This window comes from Aquarana catesbeiana, linkage group LG07, assembly GCF_042186555.1.
Source record: "Aquarana catesbeiana isolate 2022-GZ linkage group LG07, ASM4218655v1, whole genome shotgun sequence".
Classification (NCBI taxonomy): domain Eukaryota; kingdom Metazoa; phylum Chordata; class Amphibia; order Anura; family Ranidae; genus Aquarana; species Aquarana catesbeiana.
In genome coordinates, this window is record NC_133330.1 from 107,363,171 (window position 1) to 107,382,174 (window position 19,004).

A 19,004-nucleotide genomic window follows, 5' to 3' on the forward strand; every position below is an offset into this window, starting at 1 on the left:
CTGCTCCCATGCTTCGGCATATATGCTCTTTTTTTTAACTGTGGTGGTGCAATCACCTCCAACAGCGCTGGGGTCATGGCTTTACGTATCGTGGAAACCTGTGCTGCAGCTGAATAGCGTACCTGCTAAGCAAATGATGGTTAACAATAAAACAAAGCAACATTACAGTATAACAGTAAGACATGCCATACCTGCAAAGCAAATGCAATAAAAATGCAATAAAACAATAAAAATAAAACGGAGAGAGAACAATAGATATAGAACAATAGTGAGCAAACAATAGAGCGGACAGTAGAGAGCGAACATCAGAGAGAGAAGAAAAATAAACCCACAACTGATTTTGGCTTTTTTATTTTATATTTTTTTGTTTGTTTTTTTTTTTTCACTTTAAAAAAAACTGTAAACTGAACGTTGCAAATTAGGGTCTCTCAAAATGTGATGGCCATCTCATCTTTCAAGACCCTGTGTTAGTGTGCCCTAGGACTGTGTAGTGCTGTACCCTACGCTTATACTCCACTAATGTGTGGTAGCGTTTGAAACAGTCTCCGATGCAGAGACCAGGTTGGTCAGGACAGGAGGGACAATAAAAGCGGGTGTCACGCCTAAATACGCGTTTTCTGCAGATACAACATCTTCTTTGGGGTGTTCTTTGGGTAAGGGTACCAGAGAGGACATACGGAAAATGCCTCTCATGCAGCCGGCTCACTGCATTTGCGTTAGGAAGGTGGGCCATAGCACCGTCTGGAAACGGAAGGGCTGTGACGATCTCTTCCTGGAATTTGAGGAAGGATCCAGTTCGTCCTGAAGCTTTGTTTAGCACAAAAGTGTTCAGCAAAGCCAATTTACCATACAGACACTTTTTTGTACCAGCGTCTGGCCTTACGGGCAATTGGGTGCAGGGCCAACAACTGGTCATTGAGGTCCACCCCCCCATATTAAAGTTGTATTTGTGGACACAGAGGGGTTTCTCCACTACACCAGTCGCTGTAGGAATTTGGACTGTCGTATCTGCGTGAAGGGAGGACAGAGCGAAAACATTCCGTGAATCCCTCCACTTCACTGCTAACAAATTATTACACTTCAAGCAGGCTCTCTCCCCCTGTCTAAGTCATTCTACAAGCCATTGGGAAAGCCCCAGCGATTAGATCACACGGTGCCACATGCGCCAATTCCATAATCAAAAAGGTGACTAAAAAGTGGCCCGCTCGCGTAATAATTGTCCATGTACAAGTGGTACCCCTTTCCTAATAAGAGTGACACCAATTCCCACACAATCTTACCAGCGCTCCCTATGTAGTCTGGGCAGTTCTCCGGCTCTACGTGACTATATTTCCCCTCGTAAACCATAAAACTATATGTATAGCCTGTTGCCCTGTCACAGAGCTTATACATCTTGACCCCATATCTGGCACGCTTGCTGAGAAGATACTATTTGATAGACAAGCGGCAAGAAAAATTAATCAGGGACTCATCAAGGCAGACAACTTGATCGGTAAACAAGGCTGCAAACTGTTGGTTGGTTTACGAGGGGCTGAATTTTGTAGAGCCGATCAAATCCAGAGTCACTCCGAGGACGACAGAGTTCATTGTCATTGAAGTGCATGAACCGCAAGATCTGCTCGTATGGTGTCCTGGTCATGGAGGCAGAGAACACAGGCATATGGTGAATTGGGTCAATGGACCAATATGACCGCAACTCACTCTTTATAGTTATGCCCATGAGGAGGAATAAGCTCAAGAAGGTCTTAAATTCGGAGACCATAATAGGTCTCCAATCTCTGGCAAGGGTCAACTGGGGATTAGCGGCGATGAATTGACCAGCATACAAATTGCTTTGGTCCACAATAGATCTATAGAGATCTTCCACGAATTAGAATCAAGTGACGTAATATCAACTGTTTCCACCTAAATTCTGGGTTGGCCAGTGAATGGGGGAAGTACAGGTGCTGCAGAAGTGGTGGGCTCCCAATTAGGATTGGCAAATGCAGCAGGAAGGACACTATGGGCTCGACGGGCCTGTGTTTGTCATCTTCTTGGTGGCAGCGGGACACTACTCGTGCTAGCCACCTCACTAGCCTGAACTACACTTATGGGAATCGAGACGTCACCAAGTGTTACTGCAGTGCTGGATGTACGACCAGGGTGTACTAGGCCGCTGGTGCTTGCCAGTTCACTAGAAGGATGAGCGGCACTAGTACTGGCGCTCTGCTCCATACGAGAGCCCTGCGGTTCTTGCACCACAACGACAGCAGAATAATGGAGTCGGGTACGCCTGACCTTGGCAGGGACCAATACTCCGTTGTCAGAGCCATCTGTCAGGGTGCCGCTGCTGTGGCTTCCTCTTCACTATCTGTCATCATTAGAAACGTGTAGGCCTCTTCACTACTGTACCTTCGATTTGACCTTTTGGTCTCTAAATTTACTGGTACAGTATTGAGACTCACAGGAAAAAGAGCTCCTGACTGTCAGCGACTGCTTCAAACTATACAAAAAAAGATCAGGCCTGACTCTGCGAACGCTGCAGTTATGTGTTTTTGTAAGTGACAATGATCGATTGATACTGCACTCGGGTGGGCTAGAGCTGGGCGGAGGGGCTAAACGCAGGAGCTAGCAGGTATCTGGGCTGATCCCGCGAACACTGTGTTTTTGGGAACCCTAAACTGCTGGGGACGCTAGTATAGATCTGATCAGATTAGACATCGATCCGTTCAGGCACTATACTATTAAGGGAGGTGTATGGTGCGTGCCTGGGTGTTAGCGGTACTGGCACTAATCTGACGCTGCCTGGGGCGTCATAGACCCGATCTGACACTAAAACCTAACTGATATCACCCACTGGGTGATTAGGGGGTTAAACCTTTATTTAGGTAATATACGGCGGATGTCCTGACGCTATAAAAAAAACTAGCTAACCAGCGTCACCCGTGACACTAATACAGTGATCACTGGTGACGGGGTGATCAAGAGGTTAAACCTTTATTAGGGGGGGTCCCTAGACCTATCTGGGCCTACACTAAGTACCCTAACACTGATTTTTGTCACTAATGACACCAGTACAGTGATCAAAAAAAATATGAACACTGCACTTAGTGACACACTGACAGGGGGTGAAGGGGTTAACTGGGGGGCCGATCGAGGGGTGACAAGTGTATCTACGTAAACTGGTGTCAGTGTAGTGTTGGTGCACTTACTGTGAGATGTCTCCTCTCCTCCTCTCCTCTCTCTGGAAAGGATAAGAGTTCCACGAGGGGAGATGACATCACTTCCCCTGCTGTGTATACACATGCAGGGGAAGGATTTCATTTGCCAGGACCGATCACCAGGTCCAGGCCAGATACCATTGGTATTGGCTCTGGAGCGAATCCGATCGTCGCGGCCGTCTAGGGGGCACGCGCGCATGCGACATATAGCTACGATGCTTTGCACAGCCGGGCCAACCTGCCGCAGTATAACTGCAGCGGCTGGTCCGTAACCGGTTAAAGTGTATGCAAACCCTAACAATTACATTTTTATTTTTTCACCTTTTTGCTATATTAAATTTACCATTGGAAGCATTTTATTATCTGATACAGTCAGGTCCATAAATACTGGGACATCAACACAATTCTAATCTTTTTGGCTCTATACACCACCACAATGGATTTGAAATGAAACAAACAAGATGTTCTTTAACTGCAGACTTTCAGCTTTAATTTGAGGGTATTTACATCCAAATCAGGTGAACGGTGTAGGAATTACAACAGTTTGTATATGTGCCTCCCACTTTTTAAGGGACCAAAAGTAATGGGACAGATTAACAATCATCCACCAAACTTTCACTTTTTAATACTTGGTTGCAAATCCTTTTCAGTCAATTACAGCCTGAAGTATGGAAAGCATAGACATCACCAGACACTGGGTTTCATCCCTGGTGATGCTCTGCCAGGCCTCTACTGCAATTGTCTTCAGTTCCTGCTTGTTCTTTGGGCATTTTCCCTTCAGTTTTGTCTTCAGCAAGTGAAATGCATGCTCAATCGGATTCAAGTCAGGTGATTGACTTGGCCATTGCATAACATTCCACTTCTTTCCCTTAAAAAACTCTTTGTTTGCTTTCGCAGCATGCTTCGGGTCATTGTCCATCTGCACTGTGAAACGCTGTCCAATGAGTTCTGAAGCATTTTGCTGAATATGAGCAGATAATATTGCCCAAAACACTTCAGAATTCATCCTGACTGAAGATTCCTCTGCCCTGCAGGGCTTAGAAGGAAGATTAGTGGCTTTAATCGCATCCTCATCCAAGGGGATAGGAAGCGTGCTAGATCCCTCTCTCCCAATTCAAACCCTTTATCAGGGAAACATTGGGGACAGGATGAGGTATTACCCTCAGACAATCGAGAGGAAAAGCAAGCCGATTATTCCTCTGCGGAGGAAACAACAGTGGATTTATCAGCTTCACAGTCTGAGGTACAAATCCTTATGGAAATGGTTCGCTCCACTTTCATGCTACCCCTGAAAGTCCGGTTTTCTCCTTGGGTTCTTTGAAACCTTTACAACCTTTGCATGCGTTTCCGGTCCATGCATTGCTAGAAAAGCTTATTTATGCTTCATCCGGATAAGCATTTTCTCCCTCCAAAGAGATTCTCAGTTCTCTATCCCATGGAGGAAAAATTCACCAAAAAATGGAAGGTACCAGCAGTTGACGCTGCGATTTCCAGTGTGAATAAAAGTCTAACTTGTCCAGTAGACAATGCCCAAATGCTTAAGGATCCAACAGATAAGAATTTGTAATTCCTGTTAAAATCCTCTTTTTCCTTAGCAGGGACCGTTACTCAGCCTGCAGTTGCAGCAATAGGCATCTGTCAGTCCTTAAAGGAGCAATTCACAGAGGCTCTTAAAGAGCTCCCTGCACAACAGGCCCGTGAGTTGGCCGAGTTGCCAGAAGCATTATGTTTTGCCATAGATGCTATGAAGGATTCTATTCACCAGGCGTCTTGCCTTGCGCTTGTGCTAGTACACATGCGTAGGACCCTTTGGTTAAAAGATTGGTCTGCCGAAGCACCTTGCATAAAGCTTCTGACTAGTTTCCCTTTTCATGGGGAGCGATTATTTGGCAATGATTTGGATAAATACATCCAGATGATTTCTAGTGGAAAGAGTACTCTTTTGCCAGTCAAAAGAAAGTATAAACGTCCTTCATTTAAACTGACTTTTTCTCCTGTGCCAGGGGCATCCGCTTCTAGGCAGTGGCGACGGCCTCTGCCGTCAGACTCTAGAGGAAAACCTCAGGATCAGACCCCGGCACAAAAGAAGACCTGGGGCCGCAAATCTGCAAAGCAGAATACTAAAGCCTCATCATGAAGAGCCATCCCCCTTCACCAGAGTGGGGGGAAGACTTCTGAAATACTCAGAAGTCTGGCAAAGGGAAATTCAGGACAGATGGGTAATCTCCACGGTGTCTCTAGGATACAAACTAGAATTTTGGGAGTTCCCACCGTCTCGTTTCCTGAGATCAAACGTTCCCAAAGACCCAGGGAAAAGGCAATCCCTGTCTCAAGCACTAGACCGATTATTGGCTCAGGGGGTGATCATACAGATCCCCACAGAAGAGCGAGGTTTGTGGTTTTAGTCAAACCTGTTTACAGTACCAAAGCCCAATGGGGATGTCAGATCCATTCTAGATCTAAGGAATCTAAATCGGTTCCTGAAGATCCGCTCCTTTCGGATCAATCAAGTCAGTAGTTTCCATCCTACAAGGAAGAGAACTTATGACATCCATCGACTTCAGAGATACATATCTGCATGTCCCTATATTTCCTGTTCACCAGTGATTTCTGCTGTTCGAAGTAGAACAACAGCACTTTCAGTTTGTAGCCTTGCCCTTTGGGCTAGCTACAGCACCCCAGGAGTTCGCAAAAGTACTGGCCCTACCTCTAGCCTGGCTAAGGGCACAGGGCATAACAGAGAAGTCTTCCTTAAAACCTCTAAGAAAGCTGGAGTATTTAGGCCTGATCATAGACACATCCCAGAAAAGGATGTTTTTGCCTCCGGCAAAGATCAGCTCCGTACAAGAGCTAGTACGAGTGGTCAGGTCAAAAAGAGATCCCTCAATTCACCTTTGCATGAGGTTGTTAGGAAAGATGGTAGCTTCATTCGAAGCAGTTCCCTATGCACAGTTCCATTCGAGACTGTTGCAAAACAGTATCCTGTCTGCTTGGAGCAAAACGACCCAAGCTTTGGACTTGCCAATGCGGCTGTCCACAAGAGTGTCCCAAAGCCTCAGTTGGTGGTTACTAATCCAGAATCTGCTGAAAGGAAAATCCTTCAGACCAATTAACTGGAAAGTAGTAACGACAGACACCAGCCTCTCAGGCTTGGGAAGCAGTACTAGAGAAAACAACTGTCCAGGGACAGTGGTCAAGATCCGAAAGAACCCTGAATGGTCTCTTCACCCCGATGTCTTTCGGGCTGTTTGCCAAAGATGGAGGACTCCGGACGTAGATCTTCTAGCGTCCAGATTCAACATAAAGTTAGTCAACTTTGTGTCCAGAACAAGGGATCCATTCGCATGCGGAACAGATGTGTTGGTGACCCCGTGGGATCAGTTCTCAGTGATCTATGTATTCCCCCCTGTTCAGTTGCTGCCACGACTTCTTTGCAGGATCAAGCTGGAAAGAAAGCCAGTAATTCTGGTAGCACCAGCATGGCCCAGAAGGTCATGGTACGCAGAAACTGTAAAGATGGCACTGGAGGGTCCATGGCCCCTCCCACTAAGGCCAGACCTGCTTTCACAGGGGCGGATATTCCATCCTACTTTATGAACACTAAATTTAACGGCCTGGCTATTGAAACCCACATTCTGAAGAAACGTGGGCTTTCCAGGTCAGTTATCTCAACTTTGAATAATGCAAGGAAGCCAGCTTCCAGAACTATATATTATAGAGTTTGGAAGGCTTATGTTTCCTGGTGTGAATCCAAGGGTTGGCACCCTCGGAGATATATCATAGGCAGAATTCTTGCCTTTCTACAATTAGGCGTAGAGATGAAATTGGCCCTAGTACTATTAAGGGCCAAGTCTCAGCCTTCTCGATCTTATTTCAAAGACCGCTTGCTACTCATTCTTTAGTCCGGGGTTTTATGCAAGGGGTGATGCGGTTTAATCCACCAGTTAAAACACCTTTAAGCCCTTGGGACTTGAATTTAGTTTTGTCAGTGTTACAAAAACAGTCATTTGAACCAATACAGCATATTCCCTTAGTCCTTCTGACAAGGAAGCTGGTATTTTAGGTTGCTATATCCTCAGCAAGGAGGGTTTCAGAATTGGCTGCTTTTTCTTGTAAAGAGCCATATTTGATTATTCATGAGTACAGAGTGGTGTTACGCCCTCATCCAGGCTTTTTGCCAAAAGTAGTTTCAGGTTGTCACCTGAACCAAGATATTGTCCTGCCATCGTTTTTTCAAAAACCATGTTCCAGGGAAGAAAAGTCACTACATTGTCTTGATGTGGTGAGAGCAGTGAAAATCTATTTAAAGGCAACTGCTCAGATTCGACTGATGTCTTATTTATTCTGCCAGAGGGTCCTAAGAAAGGACAGGCAGTGTCGAAATCCACTCTCGCTAAGTGGATTCGACAGGTGATAATTCAAGCTTATGATTTAAAGGGTAAAATTCCCCCGTTTCAAATTAAGGAGCAGTCTACCAGAGTGGTTAGTGCTTCTTGGGCAGTGCGTCACCAGGCCTCCATGGCTCAGATCTGCAAGGCCGCAACTTGGTCTTCAGTGCATACATTCACAAAATGTTATCAAGTGGATGTAAGGAGAAATGAGGCTATCGCCTTTGGGCGAAGTGTGCTGCAGGCAGCAGTATAAGTCCTCAGGTCTGGGGGTGCCCTACGGGTTGTGTCTCCCTCCCCTCAAGTAGCATTGCTATGGGACGTCCCATTAAGTAATTACTTAAGGCCCTGTGTCCCATGATGTACGATAAAGAAAATAGGATTTTTATAACAGCTTACCTGTAAAATCCTTTTCTTGGAGTACATCATGGGACACAGAAGTCCCGCCCCTCTTTTTATGGGGTTTAAGTATATTGCTTGGTTACAAAACTGAGGTACTCCTAGAAGGAGGAGGGGTTATATAGGGGAGTCAACTTCCTGTATTGGGTATACCAGTGTCAACACCTGAAAGTGGCCCATAACCTATTAAGTAATTACTTAAGGCTCTGTGTCCCATGATGTACTCCAAGAAAAGGATTTTACAGGTAAGCTGTTCTAAAAACCCTATTTTTTTCGTTTTGTGGGGGTTTTTTTTTTCAAAAATCTTGGTCTTTTTTCGTTTGTTTAGCAAAAAATAAAAACCCCAGTAGTGATTAAATACCACCAAATGAAAGCTCTGTGTGGAAAAAAATGATAAAAAATTACATTTGGCTACAGCTTTGCATGATGGCGCAATTGTCATTCAAAGTGTGACAGCGCTGAAAGCTGAAAATTGGCCTGGGCAGGAAGGGGGTTTAAGTGCCCAGTAGGCAAGTGGTTAATCAGATTTTCACTTAAATATAGTGTAAGATTTTCAGTTCCACAATGAAATTAATTTCTATTAAAGCTCAACTCAATCTAACTTTTTTTACTGAGTGTAAAGATGGTTGAGTCTCTTGCAAGTTTCTATGAATATTATTATAATAATAATAATAATAATAATAATAATATGAACTATATTGCTTCATCAGTTCTATGAAAATGTTTTTTTTTTTTTATGCAAGATGTAATATTTAGACCATTCTATGGCTGTTTAAAGCTGAATTCTAGGTATGGATTTTTTTTTGTCTGCAAGTTTAAATTGGTCCAACTTGGACCAATGTAAGCATACAGTACATACTCTATACTTGGCCGATGCCTGTGGAAACTGAGAATCACTGTATTAGCCCTTGCTACTGCTGTGAGCCTCGCGGTCTTCCAGATGTTGTGCTGAGCGGCTGCTGAGTTTATCCTGTTCAGAGGATAAAAAGTGAGGGGAAATCATCTTGCATAGTTACATAGTAGGTGAGGTCCATCAAGTCCAACCTATGTGTGTGATTATGTCAGTATTACATTGTATATCCCTGTATGTTGTGGTCATTCAGATGCTTATCTAAGTTTTTTGAAACTATCGATGCCTCCCGCTGAGACCACTGCCTGTGAAAGGAAATTCCACATCCTTGCCACTCTTACAGTAAAGAACCCTCTACATAGTTTAACCGCTTCGGCCCCGGAAGATTTTACCCCCTTCCTGACCAGAGCACTTTTTGCGATTCGATACTGCGCCGCTTTAACTGACAATTGCGCGGTCGTGCGACGTTACACCCAAACAAAATTGACGTCCTTTTTTCCCACAAATAGAGCTTTCTTTTGGTGGTATTTGATCACCTCTGCGGTCTTTATTTTTTGCGCTATAAACAAAAAAAGAGCGCCAATTTTGAAAAAAACACAATATTTTTTGCTATAATAAATATCCCCCAAAAATATATAAAAAAACAATTTTTTTCCTCAGTTTAGGCCGATATGTATTCTTGTACATATTTTTGGTAAAAAAAATAGCAATAAGCATATATTGATTGGTTTGCACAAATGTTTCAGTGTCTACAAAATAGGGGATAGTTTTATGGCATTTTTATTATTATTTATTTATTTATTTTACTAGTAATGGCGGCGATCTGTGATGATTTTTATTGGGACTGCGACATTATGGTGGACACATGGAACTATTTTTGGGACCATTGCCATTTTTACAGTGATCAGTGCTATAAAAATGCATTGATTACTGTAAAAATGTCACTGGCAGTGAAGGGATTAACCACTGGGGGCGATCAAGGGTTTAATTTGTTCCCTAGTGTGTGTTACCTGAAGGGGGGAGGGGACTGTGTAGGGGAAGAGATAGATTGCTGTTCATACTCTGTATGAACAGACGATCTTTCACTTCTCCCCTCAGAGAACCGGAAACTGTGTTTACACACACAGATCCTGGTTCTCCATGTGCCCCAAGCGATCACGGGAGCCCGGCCGTGATCGTGACCGCGGGGCACTCGCATCGGCTCCGTGGGCGAGCAGGGGGCGCGCGCCCCTAGCGGCCACAGGGCGAAGCGACGTTGCATAATGTCGTTTCGCCCAGCCATGCCATTCTGCTACAGTACAACTGCGGCGGCTGGTCGGCAAGTGGTTAAGGTTAAACCTCTTTTCTTCTAATTTTAATGAGTGGCCACAAGTCTTGTTAAACTCCCTTCCCTGAAAAAGTTGTATTCCTATTGTGGGGTTTACCAGTATGGTATTTGTAATTTGAAATCATATCCCCTCTCAAGCGTCTCTTCTTCAGAGAGAATAAGTTCAGTGCTCACAACCTTTCCTCATAACTAATATCCTCCAGGCCCTTTATTAGCTTAGTTGCCCTTCTCTGTACTCGCTCCATTTCCAGTACATCCTACCTGAGGACTGATGCCCAGAACTGGACAGCATACTCTAGGTACGGCCGGACCAGAGTCTTGTACAATGGGAGAATTTTCATTTTATCTCTGGAGTTGATCCCCTTTTTAATGCATGCCAATATTCTGTTTGCTTTGTTAGCAGCAGCTTGGCATTGTATGCCATTGCTGAGCCTATCCTCTACTAGGACCCCCATGTCTTTTTCCATCCTAGATTCCCTCAGAGGTTCTCTGCCCCAGTGTATAGATTGCATTTATATTTTTGCCACCCCAATGCATTATTTTAAATTTTTCTACATTAAACCTCATTTGCCATGTAGTTGCCCACCCCATTAATTTGTTCAGATCTTTTTTCAAGGTTTCCACATCCTGTGGAGAAGTTATTGCCCTGCTTAGCTTAGTATCCTACACAAATACAGAGATTGAACTGTTTACCCCATCCTTCAGGTCGTTTATGAACAAATTAAATAGGATTGGTCCCAGCACAGAACCCTGGGGAACCCCACTACCCACCCCTGACCATTCCGAGTACTCCCCATTTATCACCACCCTCTGAACTCACCCTTGTTGCCAGTTTTCAATCCATGTACTCACCCTATGGTCCATGCCAACGGACCTTATTTTGTACAGTAAAAGTTTATGGGGAACTGTGTCAAAAGCTTTTGCAATAGCCAGATACACCACGTCTACAGGCCTTCCTTCATCTAGGTGGCAACTCGCCTCTTCATAGAAGGTTAATAGATTGGTTTGGCAAGAATGATTCTTCATGAATCCATGCTGATTACTGCTAAATCGGAGACTGTAGTAAAATATTTACAGGTTCTAACCCTTCAACATTCTAAACTGAAAAATAAGTTTTCTGGAGCTGACCTTTAAGCAGTATTTGCATTTAATAACTACATGAGGAGTGGCTGTAATGAAAAAAATTTGTTCCGAGTGAATTTATACTTGCATCCTTTCTTTTTTTGCAGTTGTGCCTGTCCTATGATAGGACAGACACAAAGAAAGTTGCTCTGTTCCATGTAATCACTGTGACCAATCTCAGCAAATTCAAGTGTAAACACTGGCTGCGACAAGCAGTGAGGGGATAGCTGGCTGCATATAGTAGCCAGTGTTTGTGTTCAAATCACAGTACACCTACCTGATCACAGGGCTCCAGTACACCAGATCACAGTGTTTCTACCTGATCACAGTTCCCCTACCTAATTAGAGCCAGCCCTTGAGTACCACCAGCACCACGTTACAGCCAGTGCCAGTGTTTCCAGTGTCTGTTCACAGCCATTGCCACTGTTTACCTTTTCATCTTAGGATATCTGCTTTCCAAAATGTGGTCATTTTGCAGGTTTCTTGACTTGGCACTTCAGGGCCTCAACAGATATAATAGGTAGTCGTCAGGCAATCAAATTTGTAATTTATGCTCCTTGAAAGTCTGAAGGTACACCTTGGATTTTGGGCTCCTTTATGTGGGTAGGGATAAAAAAAGCCCCACACTTGTGGTATCCCCATACTCCGGAGGAGTGGCAAAATTTGTTTTGGAGTGTAATTTTAAGTATGCCTATGCTGCATGTAAGAACTAACTTTTTGAAATGACAACTCAAAATCTTTACTTAGTTTCTCAAAAAATAGTAGCAAAAAAATAGAACTTCAAAACAGTCATCATGCCTCTTCCTAAATTACCGTGGGGTGTCTACTTTCCAACAAGAGGTCATTTTGGGGTGTTTATATAGTCTTAGCATTTTGTAGCCTCAAGAAATATGATCGACAAAACATCAGTATTCATAAATTTCAACTACAGTATACTGCAAATATACTATATAACTCTTTAGCTTTTAAACAGACTAATGTATGCTTTTTTTTTTTTTTTTTTTTTTTAACCAAAGACAGAACAAAACTTCTTTTTTTTTTTTTTTTTTTTTTTTTTTTCATTTCAGCCCCGGAAGGATTTGCCCCCTTCCTGACCAGGCCATTTTTTGCAATTGGACACTGCGTCGATTTAACTGAAAATTGCGCGGTCATGCGACGTTGTACCCAAACAAATTTTATGTCCTTTTTTCCCCCAAAAATAGAGCTTTCTTTTGGTGGTATTTGATCACCTCTGCGGTTTTTATTTTTTGCACTATTAAAAAAAAGAGCGACAATTTTGAAAAAACACAATATTTTGTCATTTTTGCGGGATAAATATCCCCAAATTTAAAAAAAAAATTTAGGCCGATATGTATTCTACATATTTTTGGTAAAAAAAATCGCAATAAGCGTATATTGATTGGTTTGCACAAAAGTTATAGCGTCTACAAAATAGGGGATAGATTTATGCCCTTTTTATTATTATTATTATTTTTTTTTACTACTAATGGCGGCAATCTATTTTTTTTTTTTTTTATCAGGACTGCTATATTGCGGCGGTCAGATCGGACACTTTTGACACTATTTTGGGATCATTGGCATTTATACAGCGATCAGAACTAAAAATAGCCATTGATTACTGTATAAATGTCATTGGCAGGGAAGGGGTTAACACTAGGGGGGCGATCAAGGGGTTAACTGTGTTCCCTGGGTGTGTTCTAACTGTAAGGGGGATGGTACTGACTAGGGGAGGAGAGAGATTGTGTTCATACTTAGTATTAAAAAAACGATCTGTCTCCTTTCCCCTGAGAGAACTGGCATTTGTGTGTTTAGACACACAGAAACCCCGGCTCTCGCTCTGTCACGAGCGATCGCGGGTGCCCGGCAGTCATTGCGCCCGCCAGGCACACGCATCGGCTCCGGGTGACACGCATGTGCGCATGCCTCCGAAGGCACACGCGCCTGCCGTCACGTCTTAAAGGAGCGACATACAGCTATGGCGATTTGCCCAGCCGAGCCAACCTGCCACAGTATAACTGCGGCAGCTGGTCAGCTAGTGGTTAATGTTTGATCTGTTTACTTTTTTTTTTTCAGAAAAAAAAATCTCAGTGGCCATTAAAGGAGAAGTAGGGCCATAACTTCGTTCTGCACTCCTGTGATCCGTGTTCAGCCGACAATGTGCTAAAGGCTGCTGCTGGTTGACCTCACTCAGCTGGTCCAGATTCTCGAGAGATCCCGACTTTAATGTCAGAATCCACCCAGATGCCTGACATGCCGCTGGCTCAGAGTCTCCGCATGCTGCTGAGAGCTTGAGCCAGCTGCTCCTTCACAGCCCGGAGCTCCAGTAAGTGCTGGATGGGCAAAGCAGAGAGCTCTCTGCTCAATGAAGACCGAGAACTCAGCGATCAGCGGCCTTAGATCGAGCAGTTCTCTGTCTTAGAAGTGGTGGGGGACAGATGCAGCATTGGCAGCATCCTAGGTGAATATGTATGTTTTTGTTTTTTTTTTAAAGCCTGCACTTCTCTTTTAAATACCACCAAAAAGAATTTTGTCTAAAAAACATATACCTGTACTTATTGGCGTATAACACGCACCTTAATTTTAAGAGGGAAGTTTCTGGAAAAAAATTACATTTGAAATAAAGAATGTTGAATGCAGCCTTTTCAGTGCCCATCTGCAGCCTTTCCATTGCCGGAATAGACAGAGCCTGATCTCCTGTGTACTCAGCTGATAGTCATGCCCAGTCCCGTCCCTTAACCTGGCTTCTATGATGGACATAAACCAGTCCAATGCCGGGACGTCAATGCTAGGAGCCGTCCAGGGGGTGGGACTGGGCTTCACTGCGAGCCGAGCCGAATACACAGGAGATCTGGCTCTGTCTATTTCGGCGGCGCTCGTTCCCTCCTTCCCCTCCGAGGCAGACCTATATTGGCGTATAACACGCACACACGATTTGCCCCCTATTTTAAGGGGAGAAAGTGTGTGTTATACGCCGATAAATCCGGTATATAAAATTTATTTGAGTACTTGACGATGAAGGGGTTTCTAACATCCTGGTACTGAGGTGGTTAAATTAAATAAATAATGATATTTGAAGCGCTTCACAATGTGCATGAAAATGAATATATAAGAATAAATATAAATAGTAAAATAAATCCAGCGGTGAGTAAAAATTCCTAAAAAATCCAGCAATCAAAATAGTGTAACATTATAAAAATTTAGTGACACCAAATGTGTAAAAAAATTCACATAAAAAATCCACATAAAAATAAATATAAGGATGTATTCAGAAGGTTCAATTATACAGGTGTAGAATCCTGATTGGTATAGAGCTTTTGATCACTAGCAAAGCTGTTTAAAAACACTTGCTTAATCAAGGTGCTCATTGACCTTCATAGTAACAATGTGCTTTTTGCTTCTATTCACAACCAATGTGAGAATCATAAACAGGCAGATAAGAGAAAAAACCAATCATTGTGCAATAGTTAGGATACCAAGGTACACAGGCAAACTTCAATCCACTCACGTGTGCCTTATAATGATAAGGCATATGCAGGTTTTACTATAGCAGTCAGCCACCTTAGACAGGAGCAGATTCAGTCTTTTAAATAAAAATTTCAATGCCGTTTTATAAAACAAACTTTAGTAAAAAGTAACATGTATGGAGTCTCCATGCCTTGAACAGTTATACTTAAAGTGATTGTAAAGCTTTGGTTTTTTTTTGTTTTTTTAAATAACAAACATATTATACTTACCTCCTCTGTGCAAGGGTTGTGCACAGAGTGGCCCTGATCCTCCTTTTCTGGGGTACCCCCACAGCGCTCCTAGCACCTCCTCTTCTCGAATGCCCCCATGAAGAGCCGCTTTCCATGGGGGCACCCGTGCGGGCGTGCTCCCGAATCCTGCTGCTGCGTCCATTGACACAGACAGCAGGACTCGGCCCTGCCCCCCCGGCTCTCATTTCACTGGATTTGATTGACACCAGCGGGAGCCAATGGCTCCTGCTGCTATCAGATTATCCAATGTGGATCCGAGACAGCAGCTTGAGCTGCTGTGCTCATCCCCGTCACTGAAACAATCGGGCTCAGGTAAGAAAAAAGGGGGGGATAGTTCTGCAGCACAAAAGTTTTTTCACCTTAATGCATAGAATAATAATTTTCCCCACTGTAGCATAATTGAATTTGGATCTCTGTGATCTGATCTAAATAAAAACTGTGCATTGCGAGCATCTCAGTGTTGGTGTTTAAGATAAGACTGTGATTTTAAAACTGCTTTTCAAAACGAAGCCTGCACATCATGGCATACAGCTGGGTGTGAAGATCACAAAACCAGGATTCCTGAGCCATTGTGAAAGCAATAGGATCTAATAAGCCATCTTTCTCTAATATCAAGGTAGGTTTACCTTTGTAGAAATCCAAAGGATATAATACTACCGCAATCAATCAAATGGAAGGTATTTGATTGTTTAGGTTATTGTTCTGTATGATTGTAAAACAGCAAAGGAATATTATGCCATTTTATATGATCCTTCATGATTTCTTGTATTCTAGTATGATCATCTCTGTTCACACTAAACAAAGAGTGAGTTAATCAACATCAAGATGAAGTAAAATGCCTCTAAAGGTCTCCCTGATCGTCCGATTTAAACATCTCTGAAACTATTGCATATCCTGGAGCACAGAGTACAAAGAAGATTGCTACCTTCATCCCAAGACTGCAGATGATCAATCCTACTACCCACATTTCCACTTCTGTGACCGCATCGTTAGAAGGGTATAAACTGTTCAGATGGCAAGAGGTGGCCTTATCTCTTGATGCATACGTATCGCTAGGTGTTTTCTATATATTTTTTCCAAATCTGATACTTAGAAAACTAAACAGCTCTGGTGTTAACTACTTACGTTTATTACAGAGCATTATTACTGATATTAATGATATCATAGCTCTAGTGAAGATCCTCAGTTTTATTAGTTCTGAGTTTTAGATTAAGCACTTATTTCCCTATTGTTGTCACCTACGCCCTAGTGCAGGGGTATTAAATAAAAAATTAACGGCGGTCCGAGCCATAAAATTTTCTTCCAGCCAAGGTTTGAATGAATCAACTTTTTGTGCGATGACTTATATTATTCACGTCACAGCCCCCTCCTCTAAAATCACAATCTCGTTTTCCTCGGGCCCCCTTTTACATCACAGTTTTCCCTTGACAGTGGTGTCCTCTGCCCCCCTGTCACATCACACCCACCCACAGTAGTGTCCCCTGACCTCCCTCACACCGTCCCCCGCCCAGTAGTGTCCCCTGCCTCCACCCCCACAGCCCCCATTTTGCCCCCCTCAGCTCTGCCCCCATTCACATTTCACCCCCCCTAAGCTCTGCCCGCCATTCACATTGCAACCCGCCTAAACTCTGTCCCCCATTAATATTGCAGCCCCCCTCAGCTCTGCCCCCCCATTCACATTGCAGTCCCCCTCAGCTCTGCCCCTCATTCATTGCAGCCCCCTAAGCTCTGTCCCCCATTAATATTGCAACCCCCATTCATATTGTGGCCCCCCTCAGCTCTGCTTCCCACATTTACATTGCAGCCCCCCTCAGCTCTGCTCCCCCCATTCAGATTACAGGCCCCCACAGCTCTGCTCCCCCCATTCACATTGCAGACCCCCACAGCTCTGCCCCTCTAATCACAGTGCAGCCCCTATAGCTCTGCCCTCCATTCACATTACAGACCAATAAATCTGTCCCCCCATTCACATTGTAGACCCCTCAACTCTGCACCATCACTCTTCTACCTTTCTCGGGTACACAGAGTGGAGAGCAGGAGGCAAGGCAGCTCTAGACAGTGGGAGAAACCGCAGCTTTGGATGGAGAGCAGGAGCTGTCGGGGTTAACTTTTCAAGTGTCCCAGCAGGTGATAGGTTGCTAGGACTGCCCTTCATCCTAACAACCAATCACCTGCTGGGACACTTGAAAACTCCAGCAGTCCCTGCCCTCCAACCAAAGCTGCTTTGTCTCCCGATGTCTGTCTAGCATTGTCCCACGGCTGCCGTGCTGTGATGACAGCGGCGGCGGCGACGACGAACCGGTTTTGGATGGGACAGTGACTCTGTCCACATCTGGCCCACGGTCTGCCATTTAGTGATACCTGCCCTAGTGGATTCTTTATTGGAATATCTTATGCATCCAGCTGGCCCATGTGACCCAGTTAACTCCTGAAGCTAAAAGCAATCTTTCATAGGAGCATGAGGAGATCTGAAATCAAGACACTTCAAAGTCCTTGAAGTGCCTTAAACTTTATCACACTCCTGCCAAAATGGATTTGTCTATTATTGGTAGAATTGCCCTTTAAGAAAAATAACTGGAATGTATGTCTTCTGTTGCTTAATCATTAAAGTAGGACTCTAGTCAGATTTATTTTATAGATTGTAATTTCCTCTAGTTTTTATTGAGGTCTGTGTCACCAATGATGAGATTCCCCCTCCTTTACTTAAACCTTCATAGGGACAGAATATGAGGGGAAATCTTCACAACCTGAACACAAACAGCAATAAAAATGTGACATTGGCGATGACATTTTCTCAGTGCAAAGAGATAAGTAACATTTCTGGCTGTAGTTCCACTTTAAATGGCATCACTATTAGTCATTTTTTCAATTTTAATATGAAAGAGTGTTGGTTTTAGGTGGTTTCTAAATGAGGCACACAACACTGCTGTCTCACTTTCAATGCATTGGCAATCTATGGCCAATGGAGGTATAATTTGTTTTCTCTGTTTGATTGAAAATAAAGCTTTTATAGAAGGAATGTGTGCTGATGAGCTAAGTGAACAACTCCACTGAAAAGTTTTCTTTGAGTTTCTGAGGCCAGGTTTTATTGTTTTTAAGATATTTACACAGTGATAGGGGTTGATTTACTAATGACAAATAGGCTGTTTACCGTGCAAGGTAATTTTTACTCGGTAGGGAAACTTTTACTTAGATTACTGAAGGAGGTAAAGTTGTGCTGACTTCTACCATTTAAACACGCGCAAGGAAAAATACAGTTTTTGTCTTGATGATTGGGTATTCTTTACCCAAGTGAATTTTCACCACATTTGCTAAGCAAAGGGAAAATTCCCTCGCAAAGTGAACAGCCTGTTTGCCTTTTGTAAATCAACCCCATAAAGTCAGAACTGCTTAGTGGATCCAATAAACAATGGATCATTGGGTATACTAAGTGTAGAGACTCCATCCTGTCAGCAAAGTGCAATATGCCCACAGTTTTTTTAGTTTCCTATTTAGAAGATATCTAACTATTGCTGCTCTTTTTACAACATTTACTAATTTGTGCTTTAGTAACATTGCACTGATACTGATTTATGTTTAAATATTATAAGACTGCTTAGAAATAATGTATAAACAGCATTGTGTGTATAATAAATACATTTATTTATATTGTCTTGTTTCCACCAGACAGAATGTGTTATATGGAATGGTTTACACAATTACCATTAGCTAATAATGCAAAGGGTCAAAGGGGTTTTTATAATGAAATATTTTACATACACACACAAAAGTACATTCTTCCATTATACATTTTATTTGGTGGGCAACCAACAACATACATTCTTGAGGTTTGTGGGACATCCAGGAAATACAATGCATTCATAAAGTAAATCGACCCCCCCCTTCACATTTTGTTTTGTTGCAGCCTGATACTACAGTTGGTTAACCACTTGCTTACAGGGCACTTAAACCCCCCTCCTGCCC

At 43.2% G+C, this 19,004-nt stretch overlaps 1 protein-coding gene across 2 annotated transcripts in view; it reads left to right on the forward strand.

Annotated features, from left to right (window-relative positions):
* The window catches only part of PLA2G6 (phospholipase A2 group VI), a 256,973-nt gene extending 238,260 nt beyond the window's left edge, over nt 1-18,713 (forward strand). For both annotated transcript variants that reach the window (XM_073592601.1, XM_073592598.1), the window contains one exon: nt 15,816-18,713. The gene's annotated coding sequence lies outside the window, so the exon portion shown is untranslated. The remainder of the gene's footprint in view (nt 1-15,815) is intronic.
* Nucleotides 18,714-19,004: the final 291 nt, after the last annotated feature.